We start from the raw sequence: 18,264 nt of genomic DNA on the forward strand, positions 1-18,264 counted from the left end.
CAGTGTAATGTGCCTTTACGATGGCCTTTTTCATTTAGGCTGACTGTCTTTTATGATTCAATTTCTCCGGTGGAGCATGGTGAAATAGAACCGAGGGAGGGAAATGAAAAGAGGTAACACCAGTTAACACAAAAACCCCAAAGACTCTCCGAAATTCATTTTCTGTCAAAATATTAGGTCGCAATATCAAAGTGTTTTCCGCCTTGCAGAGCTGATAATAAACTGTCACCTTGCTCTGACAATATTCTCTCCTCATTAACAATTTGCACGTTTTGGGTTTAGCTCCACACTTATTAGCTTTCCATCATATTGCATTTGTCTGTGATTACTGCAATGAAGAACAGTAGGAATTCTGTCAAAGCATTCAATTGGACACAGGGAGCCCTTAGTTAAACCATTTAGCACCGTTTTTCTCACTCCCTCGCAATAATAAAAATTTTCTCTTTCCGACTGAACATTGTGAGACTTATTCAGCACTTCTTCAGCACATTTAAATGGGTCTTTATTGTAGCTGAATGTACACCAAAGCTCCGTTTATTCTAGTGGCAATTATTTTAAAAATAAAGAAGCACATTTTTATCTCTATGGCAAAATGGAGATCTTGATGTTTTTGGTTTTTTTTAATTGTAAAAATCTTAAAGACAACATTCTTTTCCATAACACACAAATAAGTCACAACCTAATGTGCATTTAATACGCAATACAGTAATGATATCTATTATAGAGTCTGTTTTAAATATTCAGCTTTTATAGAGATAAAAAATCGTTGTTTTGCCTGACACAGTCCAAAGAGGTTAGATTGTTTTTTTTTTTTTGTTTTTTTTGCACTGTTGCAGAACTGTACTTCATTGCAATGGCCCGTCCTAATATTTTTGGTTACTCTTAATTGTACATTACTGCAAACGACCACTACATTGATAAACATATCGTCAGTAGTTGTCTAAGTCATATTTCATATTTTTGTGGGGGAAAAAAAGAATAAGAAAAAAAAATCTACAAATTCAAGAAACTAGAAGAGTCCAACTGCCACGATTGAACCTTTGTGAATTACCATGACCTGGATGACTGACAATAGGCACAGATATGAAGAAATAGCATCATTTTAGCAAGCATGCACATTTTTAAAAAAATTGATATTATGACAGTAAGTTAAAGATGATTTCCGCAATTATAAATGTTTAAAATAGTACCTGTCAGGCAGTGTAATTAATTCCTTACCCATTTTTTTTGTGTTTGGTGTTGTTATAACATGCACTGGGTCATCATGTTTAAATTAATCACTGTTTTAATCAATACATTTTTTTTTTAATTTTGTCAAGGAACTTCTCTTTGGTATTTGCATGGACCCCCCCCATCAAGATGAAGATTTTGATACCTTTGACTTTCTTGCCAGTTTTACATGGATGCAGTATTGTTAGAACCCTTGATACTCTGCCACAAAAAAATATATTAAATTAATATTTAAAGCAAAAAGAAATCTGCATCTAAACATATAAAGAACATGTCTTCAGTAAAGAAAAAATGTGATACAATCAATTCCTAAAATCATTCAACTCCTCAGTGGACGGTATGATAAACAATGACTTCTCAGTTGCAGAGGGGATTGCAAGCACATGAATGAGGGTGCGCTTACGTATGTGTGTGAGTGTGTTTGTTTGTGTGCAAAAGCATGCACACATGCATGTTGTGTCAGCCTGGCCCCTCCACAGAAACATTTCTGACTGCGTCAATTCTCGCCGTAATATACTAGCATATTACATTGTTATTTACGACAAACCAGTAACTTCATCAAAATTCTTTTTGAACATCTTATGCTTTTCCTGTTCAGTGGTATTGGCGAAGGGAGTTGTAGGGTACACCCTGGACTCATCGTCGCTAGTTCATCGTATGGCGCGCAAAGACAAAAAAATATTCGCACCTGCATTCCGTGAACCTAAATGCTTGATTTTGAAATGGAATTCAAGCACAGGGGCAAACATAATTTCTTTAGGTTTGCACGTAGGGTTGCATTTTTTTAAGGAGCCTACGAAGGGTTAAACTGAGTCAGAGGATGATGTATCCACTTTAAGATTCCATCTGTTTCTTTTTCTTTTTTTATTTGGTTGCAAATCTGCCTAAAGAGAACTTGCCTTGTATTCTTCTTCTTTTGTCTTACTTGAGCTTCCTTTTCCTCCACACATGTTTGCCAGCACTTTGTCTTCACACTCTAGATAAGAAAGGAAATTTACTTCTTTTTTTCCAACAGGTCATCTGTTGCAGTATCTCACAATGCTTCTTTTCAAGTCATGTTTTGCATTGATCGAGTAGATTTCTTTCATCATTATTTAGGGCCCATGCTCACAGATATTCTTTTGTTGGTTCAAAATTGACACAGTATTGGTCTGGAAGCCTAAAACTTCAAACAAGCTTTGAATGTAATACCACATGGATGCATTATTCTTTTCATTATATTTCCCCAAAAAGTATTTTCAAGTTTATAGGAAATTGTACTTTAAATGAGGATGGCAACAACACTAATGTGAACTATTGTTGCACCTAAAGTTTCCTGCTATGACAATTAGGATTTTTTTCTTTTTTTGTAAAAGTCTAACCAAATATATCTGGAAAATCTATTTTATTTTTGTCATACAAAAGGTCCCACGACTATTGTTAGAATTGATCAGCTTCGGATGACTACAAGTGCAGCTAAACATTTTGTGGATTTGCTTCAAGTCAATAATCACTGCCCTCGTGGCGGCGCATAAGCTCCATTTCCGTGTCATGCTCATGAAGGGATGACGAGAAAAGTGGGAGAAGCCATCCTAAATGCCAAACTTACCGAAGATTGACATGGCTAGTGCGTTTAACACCGCAAATAAGTGTTTTGGTGATCGATTACACTTTTCACAAACGTTTGGCTGGAACCACATTAAAGCGGAGAACTTCCAAGTTTGAACAACAAAATAGCAGGCAGATTAATACATTTCTTAGTTCTGGAGACAAAATCATATTCTCTAATCTGAACAGAACTGCAAATACATTAATTTTGTTACAGTGTCTGTCAGTAAGGGGGTGTGGCCCATAAGATTAAAACTAAAGATAAATTAAAATAGCATGAAATATTTATGCAGTAATTTATCTATGATGTTTTTTTTTTTTTTTCACAATAAAGCTTTGGCCAATGTTAGTTAGTTTACAGCTTGTGCGCGTGAGTGAGATGTATGACTTTGGTCAGAGCTCCTCGGTGGGAGAGGGAGTAGTGAAGAGAGGATACTTTCAAATGTTGCTAGCCGTATTAAAAGTGCAAACTTCCCTTTTAATAATGTTAAAATGTTGTGGGGTTAATAAAGGTTTTACGATGCTGACAGTTTGACCCTGGAAGCGAGTAATTCCGTTTCAGTCATTTATATATACTCGGCATTGGTAGCTGAATTGCATTTAAGTCTACTTAATAAAATGAAATATTATGATCATCATTTTCCTTGATTTTGCAGCAGAGCAACTGAAACTTTTCCCAACCAGAAAACAATAAAATTGCTGTAATGCCGATGAGATAAAATCCGATAAATCCTTTTAGCCTGAAAGCAAGCGCACCTCACTAATGAAATGGAGACCTGAAAATGTTTTCATAAAACATAATAGGGAACGTTTTCATTCTGCCGGAGTGATCTGCGCCATGTGATGCTGATAGTGATATGCGTAAAGGCCTCGCATCCCTGCGCACGCGGCATCATTTTTCTGTTTCCCAATAAGCTTTTGTGGATTTATCCACAGGCACATAAAAGGCTTTATAAGGATGCTTACAGAGAGACTCCGGCAGAAGAATTGGGCTTTTTGAATCTGTTTAAATGATTTTAAAGGCAGGACTGAAGGCTATGATTTTTCTGATTTATTGCTTCCCCCCTCTTAGTTCAGATTGATGTTGTGTGTGCGTGTGTGTGCCCCCCCCAATGGCTTCCTGCTTTTATGGCATCATCTTGTGTCCAGAAATGCGGCTTCCCCAATAAAGAGCCTTTTAACTTTGCTCACATTTCTATAAAAAAGGAAAACCAAGAAATGGATGAGAAAAAGAAAAAGGGGATCATGTGTGATATGAATGACAGCATTTTGTTTTTGCTTCAAGATGATAGTAAGTTTATAATTGCATGTAATTTAGCTCCACAAGCAGTCCGACTAGTGCAAGGAGAAAACCCACTAAGACACAGAGTCCTCGTGTCACAAGTAGTCGCGTGGGGTCGTCGTCTGAACAAAGACGCTGCCCGGCATCCGAGAGGAGCGAGGGGGACAGGTTGGGCTCAACGAGAGACATCCATTTTAATTAAATGCTACACCATCCCAGTCGAAGGCCTTAATACAAGTGGGCTTACTGCAAAGATCTTATTTAGGACAAACAAGATGACTGCATATTTCTCTCACTATCAGCCGCCGTTCTCGCTGGGATGCAGGCCTGTAAAATGACTGATGTTTGTAAAAAGCGACAGTTGTGCCTACCAAGCACTTCTGCAGGGACGCTCGTGACTTTTTATGTGCGGGTTCATAAACTCCCAGACTAATGCACTCTGACACTCTTATTTTGATATCATTACGCCGTTGTACTCATCCCTGTTTTGAGGGGAAAAAATGCAAGTACTTTGAAAGTCGAAATTCATAAATACATTTATGTCAAACTGCACTTAATATTGATTTTGTTAGTGTACAGATTCAATAATAAGGTACAGAGTGCATGAATATTTAAATATAATCTTCATTTCTGCATCTCCTAATGGCCTTTTCTCCTCTACACTCAATTGAAACACAATTTGAAAACTATAATGTATTGAAAATGACTGGAATTCAGCAATAAATCATTGCCAGGCCTTTTTTTTTAAAAAAATAGTCCAGTATTATTCTCCAAGGGGACGTGCACAATTAGATTTTGTTCAGCAATTATCCTTCCAACTATGTGTTGTCTGTCCTTTTTCAAAGCCCGTCCACAAATGGGAAAAAGCCGAAATGGACTGCATGACAAAGAGGTTGGCCAGACATGTCACAGGTCAAACGATTCCCCACAATATAACTTTTTTTTCTTCCTTGAAGCCCTTTACTGTTAGTAGCTAATGCCTCAAAGTACAAGCAAGAGTGATGTTTAGCTCGAGCTGGCGCAAATTAATGAACATACGTGTAATAGGCATGCGGAGGCTCAGCGTGCGATCCATATGATGGCCATCAATAATTCATTCTTGACTTTGGCCTTTTGGGAGGCATTAAGGTAATATGAAGAGCAGCCGGGCCAAATGCTTTGCAAATCCTTTTTAAGCAGGATACATGGTATCGTTTAGTCCACTGTACTTTACAGTGAATCTAACCAGTTTCATTTTATTGGGTGTGATTACAATCAATTGTGTGGCTAACATGTTCAGATTTATTGTCTTATCTTATTTTATTTTTTTTTTATGTTACACTATGGAACAAATTACGCCTCCCTTGGGGTTGACCCTGTGGCACATTAACAGCTGCTCATAGTTTGTTGTACTTCCTCTCAGAGCATCTTTGCCACAGCCTCACTTCCAATTTGGGATGAGACTATTTGATTTGCCCCCACATTTAGATATCCATATGGCTGTGGTTTGTTTGGAAAATTGTTCTCATATGAAACTGAAAAAAAAAAAGCCCGATTGTTTTAGGTTAGAGCAAGCCACAGTTTTATTTGCATCCTCTCTTATGTGCATAGTGTATATGGACTTGAGTCTTCCAGCAGTTTGACTCCTCAGCCCTGTGATTAGTCCAGCCCATAATATGTAAAGGTGGCCCGGCGGTGGCGGCTAATAGCCTCCCTGTCCCTATAAGTTATGGATGTAGCCTTTTGTGCTGCAGGGTCGCACATAAAGGCCCCCCTTTTTAATTCCCACTCACCCACGGTCAGGCTAAATGGCTGATGGTGGAATTGAAGGCCCACGTTTATGCCAGTACACAAACACTCACTAGTTCTAAACACAAAAATATTCCCGCAAATTATAGTCTTTTTCGCTCTGTGAGAGACATTTAGTCATATGAATATTATATTATTATCAAAAATGTATCATTGTTCGTGGGAATTGTCTAAAAATCTTTATTCTCTTAATATTTACATGTTGTCTTACCATTTTAAATGTCTTCGTTTAAAGGAGACATTTGCATTTAAAAAAAAAAAAAAAACATTTTCACAATTAGAAAACATTTCTCAGGTGTCTTGTGGATGACGTGCTGTCATCAAAAAGTGTCTGAGGATGGGCATCTGTGTCTCTTCCAAGTAAAGCAGCATATCCTGCCCATATTCTGCTAGGATTCCTTTATCATCACGACTTGAGGTCCAGTTAGTGTTGATGAATCTAAAAAAAACAAAAAAAAACAAAACAAAAACGTGGCTCTGAATGGTAAAGACAAGACAGTCTGGGTTCTATATGACCTTGCGGAAGAAACACCTCAGCACTGATTAGCACTTGTCAATTATTTTGCTGATCCATATATGTGGTGGATTCATTGCCATTTAGATATGCCCCTTTATGTGTCAAGATGTTTCCACTCCCCTTAAAAAAAATCTCTAAAAAGTAACATAGTAGATACGTGTTTTCCAACAACCTGGTGGTTGTTCACATTTTTGAATGCATAACATCATTTTGTTTCACAAGTCAATTCTGAGCATTTCTGAGTAGCACTTAATTTTTTTGTTTCTGGAGCAGATGATTAAAAATTGATCATTCTTTGTAATAGAGTCATTTATGTCGCTTTTCATATTTTAATCCAGTTTCGAGAAAAACATGGCACATTAATCACATATGACAGAACATACTCTTAATGTAATCATGCAGAGGTGATATTAATTGCAAATGTCTTACAGACTGAACCAGTAACCCAACACACACATAAATGCAGTTCCATTAATGATACAAAATAAAATAATCATGAGCATTTCTACATTCTTTCCTTTTTTTTGAATCACTTGAGATGGACGATTGAGAAGACTTGCAAATGCGTGGAGTTGTTTTAGATTTGGGTGGTAATGCAGGAGCTTCACATTAAATTGCGGCACAGTTTGTGAATGACTCAAGACAAAAGTTGGGTGATGCTTACTTCTTGCTCCATTTTCTGTCATGAACATTATCCTTTGAAAGTTTGGAGATTTAGAATCATTTCTGTCATCATAGCACACATGATGCACCTTTGAGAAATGTGAAAAAGAGTCAACAATGGCGAAAATGTAATGAAGGTGCCAGGGAATCAGATCACTAATGACATCCTGCAATAAATATAATCTATTATGAACGAACTAGCGCTATTAGATGCGCACGTGGTTGCATTTCCGGCCGAAGATATCTCATCAGCATTGGAAAGTTTTCCTGAAAGAGACTGGGAATGAGCATTCTGCAGACATTGGCTTGAAATAGAGAGGCACCTTTCAAAACAAGTCAATATCCAGCACAGAAGAAAGAGGTCCTAATTAGATTCATTTGCTCCTTGGATCAATGTTTTCCTAGGGATGTGAGTTATAAAGTCAGAGTGGAGCATAAATAATCAAAAACAAATAAAGATGTGTGTTTGGAGAAATATGGCTGATAGTGCTCATAAAATCTCCTCCCAGTGAGCAAAAGCAAAATGAATATTTAAAGGTGGAAGGAAGAAAATAGCTCAGGAAGAGGGGAAAAAAAAAAAAGGAAAAGGTGCCGGTTTCTAAAAAGGGGCTGACCTTGGCCGACAGAGTGGAGGAATCCTTTAGAGGGTACCTTGGCCATACTTAGTGAAAAGTAGATAATTTGTTAATGTCACACACTTGTTGGAAATGGCAGATAAATGGATTCCAGCCATTATTTTCCCACCTAAGTGAAGTGAAGGAGGAAACGTTGCGGAGAGGACAAACCCAGTTATGACTGATAAGTGTCTAAAAGCTAATGAAGGCTGCCCAGGCCAAGGTCAATGGCTGAGAGTGAGATGCTATGTGCTGCGGCATTGTCCCGCAGCTTAAATATAGAGGAAATATACATTGAGCTTTTAACACCTTGAAACATAGGAGAGAGTTGGATATGAAATATGGCCATGTAATGGCTTTTTAATGATGGCCTCCAAGCCCACTATTCTGGCCTGAGATTGGAAATCGGAGGTGAACCTTGATATCACTGCGCTAAGTGCTTGTAATGCACCGTAACTTCTGGCCGGCCCGTTGAGGGAGACAGTTCAGGCCAGCAGATAAATGCCCGTCTAGTGGACAGGGTCTCGGCTGGCAGGAGGACATGGCACTCGCCGTGACTTCCTCTGTGACCGGACACATGCTGATTTGTGGCTTTACGCACGGGCAAGCTGATATATTCACAACAAAAGTGTTTGCCTATTTGCCTGTGCAAATGTACTTAGAAATTAACACCGTACATCCCCAACAATATAGAATATTTTGCAGTTCAACCTAAATTTTGATGATAAATATGGCCCCGGTGTTCAACCAAATTTCATCGTATATCATGTCAGCATATCACAATCCATCAACCTGGATCAAAGGATTTACTCTGCATGAGCACTTTAGGAGGCTTTTTCTCTTAAGAGGTCACACAAATAGTGAAAAACGTTTTCAAATAATTTTGGTGTCACCCTGATTTCTCAGTCATCAACCGCACAATGAGCCTCGCCAGTGTGTCAGCAGTTTACTGCCATCACGCTGCTTTTCGCTGTCAAGTCATTCGGATATGAGCGAGCTGGTGGCCAACGCTAGCTACTTTTTCCGCTAACCTGGCGCTTAGGGAACTCTAGAGTTCATTTTAAGATAATTCTGTTTGTCTTTAAAGCTTTAAAAGGCCTCACCACAACCTACCTCTCTGAGGTCTTCCACACCTACACACCTGCCCACTGCCTCAGGTCCAAAAGCTGCTGGAGGTGCCGAGGACTAGGCGGACCCTCAGAGGGGATCGTGCCTTTTCTGTTGCCGGTCCTTCCCTATGAAATGAGCTCCCATTAAGCCCTCTCGCTGTCCATTTTCAAAACTCGTTTGAATACACATTTTTATTCTTTGGCTTTCGATTCAATATGAGTCTGTCACTGCTCTGCTGTTTTTCTGGTATCTACTCTATATGTGCTGATGTGTTTTCATTTGTGTTCTAATTTACTGCTAATTTAGATCACACCATAAAGAAAGTGCTTTGTTACAACTCCAGTTGTTGTGAAATGTGAAATAATGCTGTACCTTATTGTATTGCATTTCAAAAAGAGCACAAAAATATGCAGAGAAGCTCGAATCGGAGCGCTTTTCAGTGATTATGAACACTCTAAATTGCTGAGGGTTGTTTGTCTGTGTGTGCACGGCGATTGGCTGACAACCAATTTCGCGTGTACCTCGTCTACTGCCCGTAGACAGCTGGGATAGGCCCCTGCACGCCCGTGATCTTTGTGAGGATCAGCGGCTCAGATAATGGATGGATGGATATGTTCTACAGAAAAAAAAATGCAAGTAGATGAGTTCACAAATGTTAATTGGGGAATTGATGGGGTTGACTGACTAACATTTAAGGTCTAGCAACATATACCGTTGCTATGGTGAAATACAGTATAGCGCTGCAGCACAACAACACCGCTCGAGTGAGTGCAGTGATGTTGGAGGATAGTACCTAACTTCTTAATATTTCCTACGGGAGCTTGTAAGACGGTGTTGAGGAATGAGCGTGATTAGAATTAGAGACTGCAGGTCGCGGAGAGTGTTGCTGCCGCCGTTTGGGTACAAGCAGACCTTTGGCTGGACTTTCAGTTTTGACTTCCATAATCCAATCACAGAGTGAATAATTACAAAATAATAACACGATGTGCAACATCATCTTGGCTCCATCGACTCCCCCAAACCGCCCCCCAACCCCCACCCCCTCTGCCACTTGTGTGCTTAATGTCCTCTAAAGACCCATATTACACCCCAATTAGATGGCACTCTTGTTTCCTTACATCAAGGGCTTGACTCGACTGCTTTGTCACCCTCCCTTGGCCTAATCAATTTCATTACTCCGGTTACAGCCCCAGCCCTGGAAAGCGGTGCCCTTAAACTTCAGCTCCTGCTTTAATCGATCAATAGTCCACGTCCCTGCCAAGGTTCCATTTAAAGTTCATTTATTTTAAGCCATCATATAAAACAAGACAGCGCATCGATGCGGCCCCACTTTGTTTTATTTGAATGAGGGTTCTACCACGACACTCAAATCCACTCTGTTTTTGTCACGCGGCTGTTCTGGGAAGACCCGTTACTGTAGGTCACATGTTCGGTGTTGATTTAATGCAGCTAAAGAAAATGTGTGTACATAATATGTGCAGCAAAAACATAAAGTCAACATTTCTGTTTTTGATTGCTTCCAAATTCCCTCAATTAATGTAAAAGCTACAGGTTTTCCTACGTAAACAAAAACACCTCTAGTCACCTTTAGGGTAGGCAAAGCATCCATCCATAATTCAAGCCGCTTCTCCTCACGAGGGTCGCGGGGGTGGTGGAGTCCACCCCAGCTGTCTTCGGGCAGTAGGCGGGGTACTCCCGGAACTGGTTGCCAGCCAATTGCAGGGCACACAAAGACAAACAACCATCAGTGCTTACAAGCTTACCTAGGGACAATTTAGAATGTTCAATCAACCTACCATGCATGTTTTTGGAATGTGGGACAAAACCCACGTAGGCACGCAGGAGAACATCCAAAGTCCACACAGGAAGGCTGAAGCCGGAACCGAACTTGCACCTCCGCACTGTGATGCCATTGTGCTAACCATTGTCCACCGTGCCGCCCACTCGGCAAAGCCAGGCAGCTTTATTTATACAGCAAATTTCATACACAAAGCGAAAGCAACTTAGTGCGCTTCACGCAAATACACAACACCTGTAACTATCTACAAACATGACCGCTAATGACTTTCAGAAGCAAAGCGGAGCAAACAAAAGTATCTTACCACAATTACTAAAAGAACTGACATTGACACCATTTAAACACAATAACAGAAGTCTGAAGATTGAAAATATTTAAAAGTAAAGAAATTAAAATAGGTTCCTCAGACTCAAGTTTGCTGACCTCAGAGCCCTACTGGTATTGGCATTTCTTTCATGCCCCTATCCAGCCTGTTTTCATCCTTCCCTCCTCCAAAACTCCAGATTCAAATGATCAGCTCATCAGCCAACATGTAAAACAGACTGGGTAGGGGCTCCCCAGGATCAGGCTTGGGCACCCCTGCCTTAATGTATTCAGGACCCAAACTATTCATTGATTTATAGACCAGTAGCAGAATTTTAAAATCTGTTCTACAGCTGGCTGTTTGGGAGCCAGTGTCAAGCTTTTAGGAAGCAATATGCTTGAGATCTCTTTGTTCTGGTCAGAACCCGAGCGACAGCGTTCTGAATGAGCTGCAGTTGTTTGATGTTCTTTGAGTGAGTCCGCTCAGAAGGCCGTGAAAACAATCACGTCTACTGGAGATAAAAGCATGCATAAGTTTCTCTAGGTCCGCTTGGCAATCCTTCATTCTGTATAGGTTTTCCAGATGATAGTGATTTATTTGATATGATTTCTGGAAGTCAGGTCTGAGTCTATCAGCACCTCAAAATTTCAGACTGTGACTCCAGTTTTCCTAACATCAAAACTCTTTTCTTTATTGCCAAAATAATTTCCTCCATTTTGTTTTGGTTAATCCGGAGGACATTTTGGTTCATCTAGTTGTAAATTTGTTCCAAACAGTGTTTGGTCAAGGTGCTCTTCGTTGTCTGGTCAGTTTGTGTTGTATTTGGTTCCGTTGGGTCATTCTCAGTTTATCGGTGTGTTGTGTGTGCTCCTGTTGCACTGAGTCATGTTTTCCCAGAGTCTACTCTTGTTTCCTTTTCATTAGTTTATTCTCAGTTTTGGTTTGTTACTTAGAGTCTCATTTTTTGATTTTGTTAATTTAGCATTTTGGTTCCTTCCGCTTCCTTGTTTGCCTTAAAAGACAGAATACTAAAAATTAGGTTGTAGTAATAACTAGATTGAGCAAATTTCCTCATCCTAATCAAGCTTCTTTTTGCTTGAGAATGCAACCATGAGAAGACCAAAACAAAATCAAAAAGTAGTATTAAATTTATTTATTAATCCCTCATTTGAGTTTCACAGGAGGATTTACACCTCCACATTTCTTTCTTCACAGTCCCTTTGTAGATCTTGCAAGAGCAACATCTTATATTATCACGAGGCAATTATTTTCAATGATTAATGCAATATACCGAGGTCTGTCTCCTCCATTACAATTTTACTTGTGAAGTCTATTGCGGGACCAAGCTTTGGTGCACAATTTTATACAGAATTAAGGTGATTCAATATTCATGAGAGTTCTATAGAAGATGATTGTGATTGTGCATTTACCCCAGAAAACTTCATTATCATTCACAGCTTGACAAATGCCTGGCATGGATTTGGAAATCTAACGAAGATAATTGGCTTTGAATATTGCCAATGAGGTCCTCAATTTACATGAAAGTGCCCCCTCCCTCAAACAACAACGTTGTGTGTTTGCCTTATATTTCTCCAGTTCTCCGTGTCTCCACTTCTCATGTGACATCGGCGAGCCTTATTATTTAGTCGGTGTGTTTCATGTTGAAGACACTGACTGCGAGTTCACACTTGAGTAGCCACACAGGCTGCTCGCGTCTCAGGTTGCATGACAGGTGTCAAGACAACCACCGAGTGACTTCTGGGGACTTTGTTCATTTGTGCTGCTGGTGAGTCAGCGCGTGACGGCTCCACCACAACCACAGGCGGGCTGCTCAGATGTCCACTCACATGAGCACGAACGCACAACCTGTCACGGGACATTTTCTCTCAGAACTTTCTCATGTACATTCATCATCACTTCACTGGAAAACAAATGGAGGAAATTGACATTTCAAATATTACACTGTTACAATAAATGGCAATTCTATTCTATTAAAATTTTAGAGCCTTGAATCGAGTTGGAAAAAAAAGACTCAATCATGTGGCATGCTGTTCGTTGACTGCGGAAGATTTTCAGATTGTGATCAAACAAAATATCGACCAAGTGCCTTTATACAGAAGTTTCCTTTCAAAAGCCTTATCTCAAGGAGCTAAAGAAGGTGTATTCATACTGTACCTCTGCTATTTTAAAAATAAGAATTTTAACATAAAAATTTGAATTAGACTCTTAAGACTTGGAGCCCACATGCGTGACATCTATCTGCAGATTTATAGAATGTAAGCAACTGTTTTTTTTAATTTATTATTTGTTCTTAATAAAACACACCTTTCATTCCTTAACCGTAGACAGGCACATTTCATAATGGAGGTTTTATGAGTTTTTGATACCCACTATGTTAGTTTTAAGAGTGATGCTAGGTGAGTGGAACTCCACTTTGATGGAAGAGGCTTGATTTAGTTACATGTTCAAAGGCAATAAAAATCCTCTCTGGTACAATGAGCATGTCAGCATTGCCACATATGACAGAGGCTGCTTGCAGTGGCGCTTTGGCAGTGAGAGGCCCTTCTCTGCGAGTGATTTCTTCCAAAGCTGGCCCAAATGACAGCATCTTGTTTTAATCAGGGATTTTGGCTGTGATAACTGCAGCGAGCGCTGTGAGGACTTGGCAGCCGCTTGCAACGCTAACCGTGGCACTCGTACAAAATACACAAATATTTCCACAGTAATTATGTGTCAAGTCAAACAAGCAATTGAGGGCTCGGGGTGAATGTGTTGGGAGGCAGCTGAGAGCAAAAAGAGCACGGTGAGTTACTTGGACGCACACGCAGGACCCCAACAAGACAAATTAGGCCATCAGGCTTTTAAAGACAAGAGGATATTTTTTTGGGCCCTGGTAAATGCAACCGACCAGACCGTGCCAGTGAATTATGGATTGAACAGCATCATGTGGCGTTGCCAGGTCTTGTTTCATTGGAGGAACCCGCGTGCAGCCCACAAGAAGGAGTTCAAAGACTGAGTGGCTGGCTAAAGGGACTGAGCCATTGTGAGATCATTGACTTGGGCTTTTTTTGTGGTTTATAAAGGCTGATTTACGGGGCAATCTGGCGTCGTCACTTGAAAATGAAATATTGTCATGCGGTGTGGTTCAAACGTTGCTGGAAAAAGGCAAGATGTCAAAAGAATTCACACTTCTACCAAACCTATAACGAGAAACTGCTTAGACCATGATGTAATTCTCATTTTATTCCCCGAAGGGAGGAACAGAATGAATATGAAAACGCACACAGTATTTTGAAAAAAAAAAAAAAAAAAAACATCAAGAAAATTGAATTATCCTCTTTTGGGGGGTTTAAATGAATATAAAAAAAATCAAAATAACACGTAAAATGTTCATTGTATATTTCTAAAGGTGTGTGTGTTTTCTTTAACCCAACCTTAGTCATTGTATCAAAAGGCTCCATTGGAAAAAAAACAAACAAAACAAATAAACAAACAAATGAGACGAATTTGGGTGATATCTCAAACTGAATGGGTGACTGGTTTGTATGTAGATGTGATGGGTAGGTAAAAATATGGCAAAAAGCAATAAAAAAGAATCTGTATACACTTTACCTTTGCGACAGACTAGTTACCTCGACACCGAAGCGTTACAATGACCAATCTTTAACAAAACTGGTTTGTTCAAATGTATCGATTTATCTTTCCATCCCCTCACTTCACCACTTTTACCCACTCGGGTCACGGTTGTTCTGGAGTCTTTCGCAGCAGACTTTGGGCGAGAGGTGGGATATACCCTTAAATGGTTATCAGCCAATTGTAGGGCAAATATAGACAAAACAGTTTCCCGGACTTTGAATCTTAAGGTGACATGATGCTGCACAGCTCCCGCAGAGTGAGGAAATAGGTTGGGTTTTGTTCCACTTCGTTCCCTCATTCTATTTTCAATCATTTAAATTGGTTAACGATGCATAAAACTAACAGATGATACGGGACAGACCAATAGTATAACATTGTGAAATAATGTAAAAATTATCATTTGGACAAAAAAAGGTTTCCAACCAACAGCAATGATATGTTGGATTTGAATGTTGAGGACTGCTGTGAGGAGTTATTGTTGGAAGAAAATTCCTCTATAAGTTACTTAGGCTGCTCAGCTTTATCCTGTTATTTGCCCATGTAGAAACCTTTCAACATAAAAGTATACAAAATCCATAAATGCTTCTGCCACACTTCTTTTCTTGACGTTTTAGCTATACACTCTACTTTACTTTTAAGCACCCACTGAACTGAACTGAATCATGCAATGTGGGATGGGGTGGAGGCATATTCTGACAATAAATTGGTTTTGACAAAATGGACCACCAGCTAAATAGAGTAGAATGTCAGTCCGATGCAGGGCTGTTTGATCCTATCTCAGGTTATAGATTTCCATTATCCCACACATTTGAGTGCAGTGCACAACTCAAAAGACCGGTCGACTCGATGGATGATATGATCATATGAAAGAGTCGTGGAAAAAAAGAGAATTTGATTATATCAAGTATATTTGTCGGCTATCCATGACCAAAGCCAGATAACGGTATTTTACATAACAAATAGTACAGATATGTTTCTTTATCATCTATTCAACAATATTTTCTAAAATGCAAAAATACAGCAACAAAAATGATCTCGCGACCGCAACACAAACGCATCAGCAGCAAAGCAAATGCTTAAATATGTTGCGTTTGACTGGAATGCCTTGAGGTCAGATTTTACATGCTCCAAGTTGGATAGTCAAATTTGCTTGAAGCCTCAAATGCAGCATAAACCTGCTGCCACATCAACCAACTTTCAGATGAAATTCAGTGAAAAGGAATTTGTGCACCGAAAAGTGAGCACTAGTTAGTTGACTCCTACGTGTATTGGTCCAATCATCCACAATGTTGGAGCAGCTTATTTTACACAGCCACTTTAGTCGGCTCACAAAGGTGTTGTGTGACCTTCAAGCTCCAAGTATCAGCGCACCTGATTTAAAGCTTGCTTATCCAAACAGGACACCAAGCACTTGTCAATTCAGCAAAAACAATATCCCCGTGCCCGTGCGCGTGCGCAAAAACACACAGACACACACACACACCCCCACACACACAGATGAGTCTTTCAAAAGAGGCTTACTTAGGATCAGGCACCTAAAAAATGTGTGGCTTTAGGTCTCGTCACATTTGTATTTCTGAAGACGTGATTCACTGACAGACTCAAGCAATGAAGAATTAAAGTGTATTTCAACAGATAAATTCAAGATGCAAATTTATGTGCTGCTGATGGGGTAGATTTACAATTAAGAAAACACACGCAATTGCCTGGCATCCCGAGTTTTGTAGGGGCCCAAACATTTTTTAAAAAAATGGATGAATATATATATATTTTTTATTTAAAGTAATTATTTTTTGTTGTCACAATTCATCTAAAAAAACACACACACACAATAAAATGTTGAATATACCGAATCATAATCATTTGGAGTGCTCCCCTTCTCTTGCTATATTTGCCATCTTCCTACTGTACGGGCTTGATTCAGGCAGAGCAAACCACGTAGGATATATCCCAGCGGATCAGAGAAGAGCAAAAGGCGAAAAGAAAACATTAGCTTTCCTATCAAAAGTACCAAAGCTTTCAACCTTTTTCACATCGACATCTAATGTGAGTAAACGACAACAGCGAGTGTCAGTGTCACCTGAGGAGGGGTTTGAGATAAAGCGGAGAGTGACACAAGTGCTGCTTTTCCTCACTAAGAGGTGAGTATGAAAGCGCTAGAAATGGTAGACATATTACGTTGATTAATCTTCTTATCAGTTACAGTAAAAGTGTTGAGGAGATTCACTCATAAGATAACAATCCTCAAGAAGAATTGTAAGTACTTTATCTCACTCAGGAAATTGGAGATTTTCCTCACACTTTTAAGTTGATGACTTTATCCATGTGCCGTATACTGATATGGGGGGCTTGACAACTATGTTAGGCTTAGGCCCCCAAATTCAGCTTCGTGTAACCTAAGAGGTAAGTGGAGGACCCAAGAGCAAGGCTGCACTGAGCTTTTATTAGGGCGTTGATGAGGCTGACTAGCCACAGGTGCGCAGGAAACTGCAGGAGTGTGACCAGGAAGAGGAAGAGGGAGCCGCCCAAACCTTGTAAGGAGAACCAGAGGCTCCAAAACAGGTTAACAAAATGCAGAACCATCACACAAATGATTGAATACCCCTCGCTTGATACAATATTGCAAGTAAGTAGTCTAAATATTACTTGAAGCACTGCTGTTTTCAATTTTAATTATTTGCACTTCGTAGTATTTCTTCAAAAGTTGTATAACCACATTTTAATTGGGACTTTTTCCCGTTCCTGGATATTTTAGTTTGATTTCTTTATGTATTTATTTTATTAGAGTACATTTTAGTGTGTGTTCTATATAATATGTGTATTTTATGAACTAATTGAAAAAAGATAACAGAAATTGCCATTACCTTCATGCAATGTAAGGAAAAATGCTTTATTTTGGATCATATGTACAAAAATGGAAGTTATTTTTCTGAACAATATATTTACAGTTGTCCCCCAGTATTTGTACCCGCTAATAGTGAACTCCTGCGTATAGTTGATGCCAATCGTCTTTAAGTGATATAGCATGATTTAACCGGTCTGGCCCACTTGGGAATAGATTTTCCTCCATGCGAGCTAAATTCACTTTGACACACTGTTCTAACCAGTATTAGGCAAATTACTTTGTAAAGCATTACATTACTACTAGAGTTTTGAAAGTAATTAGTCATAGTACATTATCACTATCCCAGAATTATTCAGCGTTACACTTCTTCAGTGTTGCTATGTTACAACATTTAATTTTAATTAATTAATTAACAAGGAAACTACCAAAACTACAGATTGTAATTAATATTGTTGGTAGGCCTCATATTTTTACATTTTAACCAAACATGAACTGTTTTATAAATCTCTAAAAACACAGAAGTTTTTTTTAAAATATTGCTGTCTCCCAAAAGTAGTATTTTAAATTAAACAATAGATAATATGAATGAATTTTGTTCCGAGTTCCTAGCATAATATATTCTCCACTTCTGCATGATATTAAACCAATAAGTGGTTTAGCTAGAATGATTGTCGCCAATTTTGTCCAATGATGCATCAACACTTGCTGAAAAGCCCGCCATTGACCGTACAGGAAGAAGTGAGGTAGGAAGTTTAAAATGCAGGTTAGAGGTTAGAATGCAATGTAATGCATTAAAGTACAGCAAAAAGCAATAGTTACTGTGATTGCTTTACTTTTGTAACATGTAACTCCCACCGACTCTTTACCTGGGACTTTTTCGAAGCCCCTTA

This window comes from Idiotropiscis lumnitzeri, chromosome 3, assembly GCF_059441095.1.
Source record: "Idiotropiscis lumnitzeri isolate Australia: NSW breed Sydney's pygmy pipehorse chromosome 3, RoL_Ilum_1.0, whole genome shotgun sequence".
Taxonomy (NCBI): Eukaryota; Metazoa; Chordata; class Actinopteri; order Syngnathiformes; family Syngnathidae; genus Idiotropiscis; species Idiotropiscis lumnitzeri.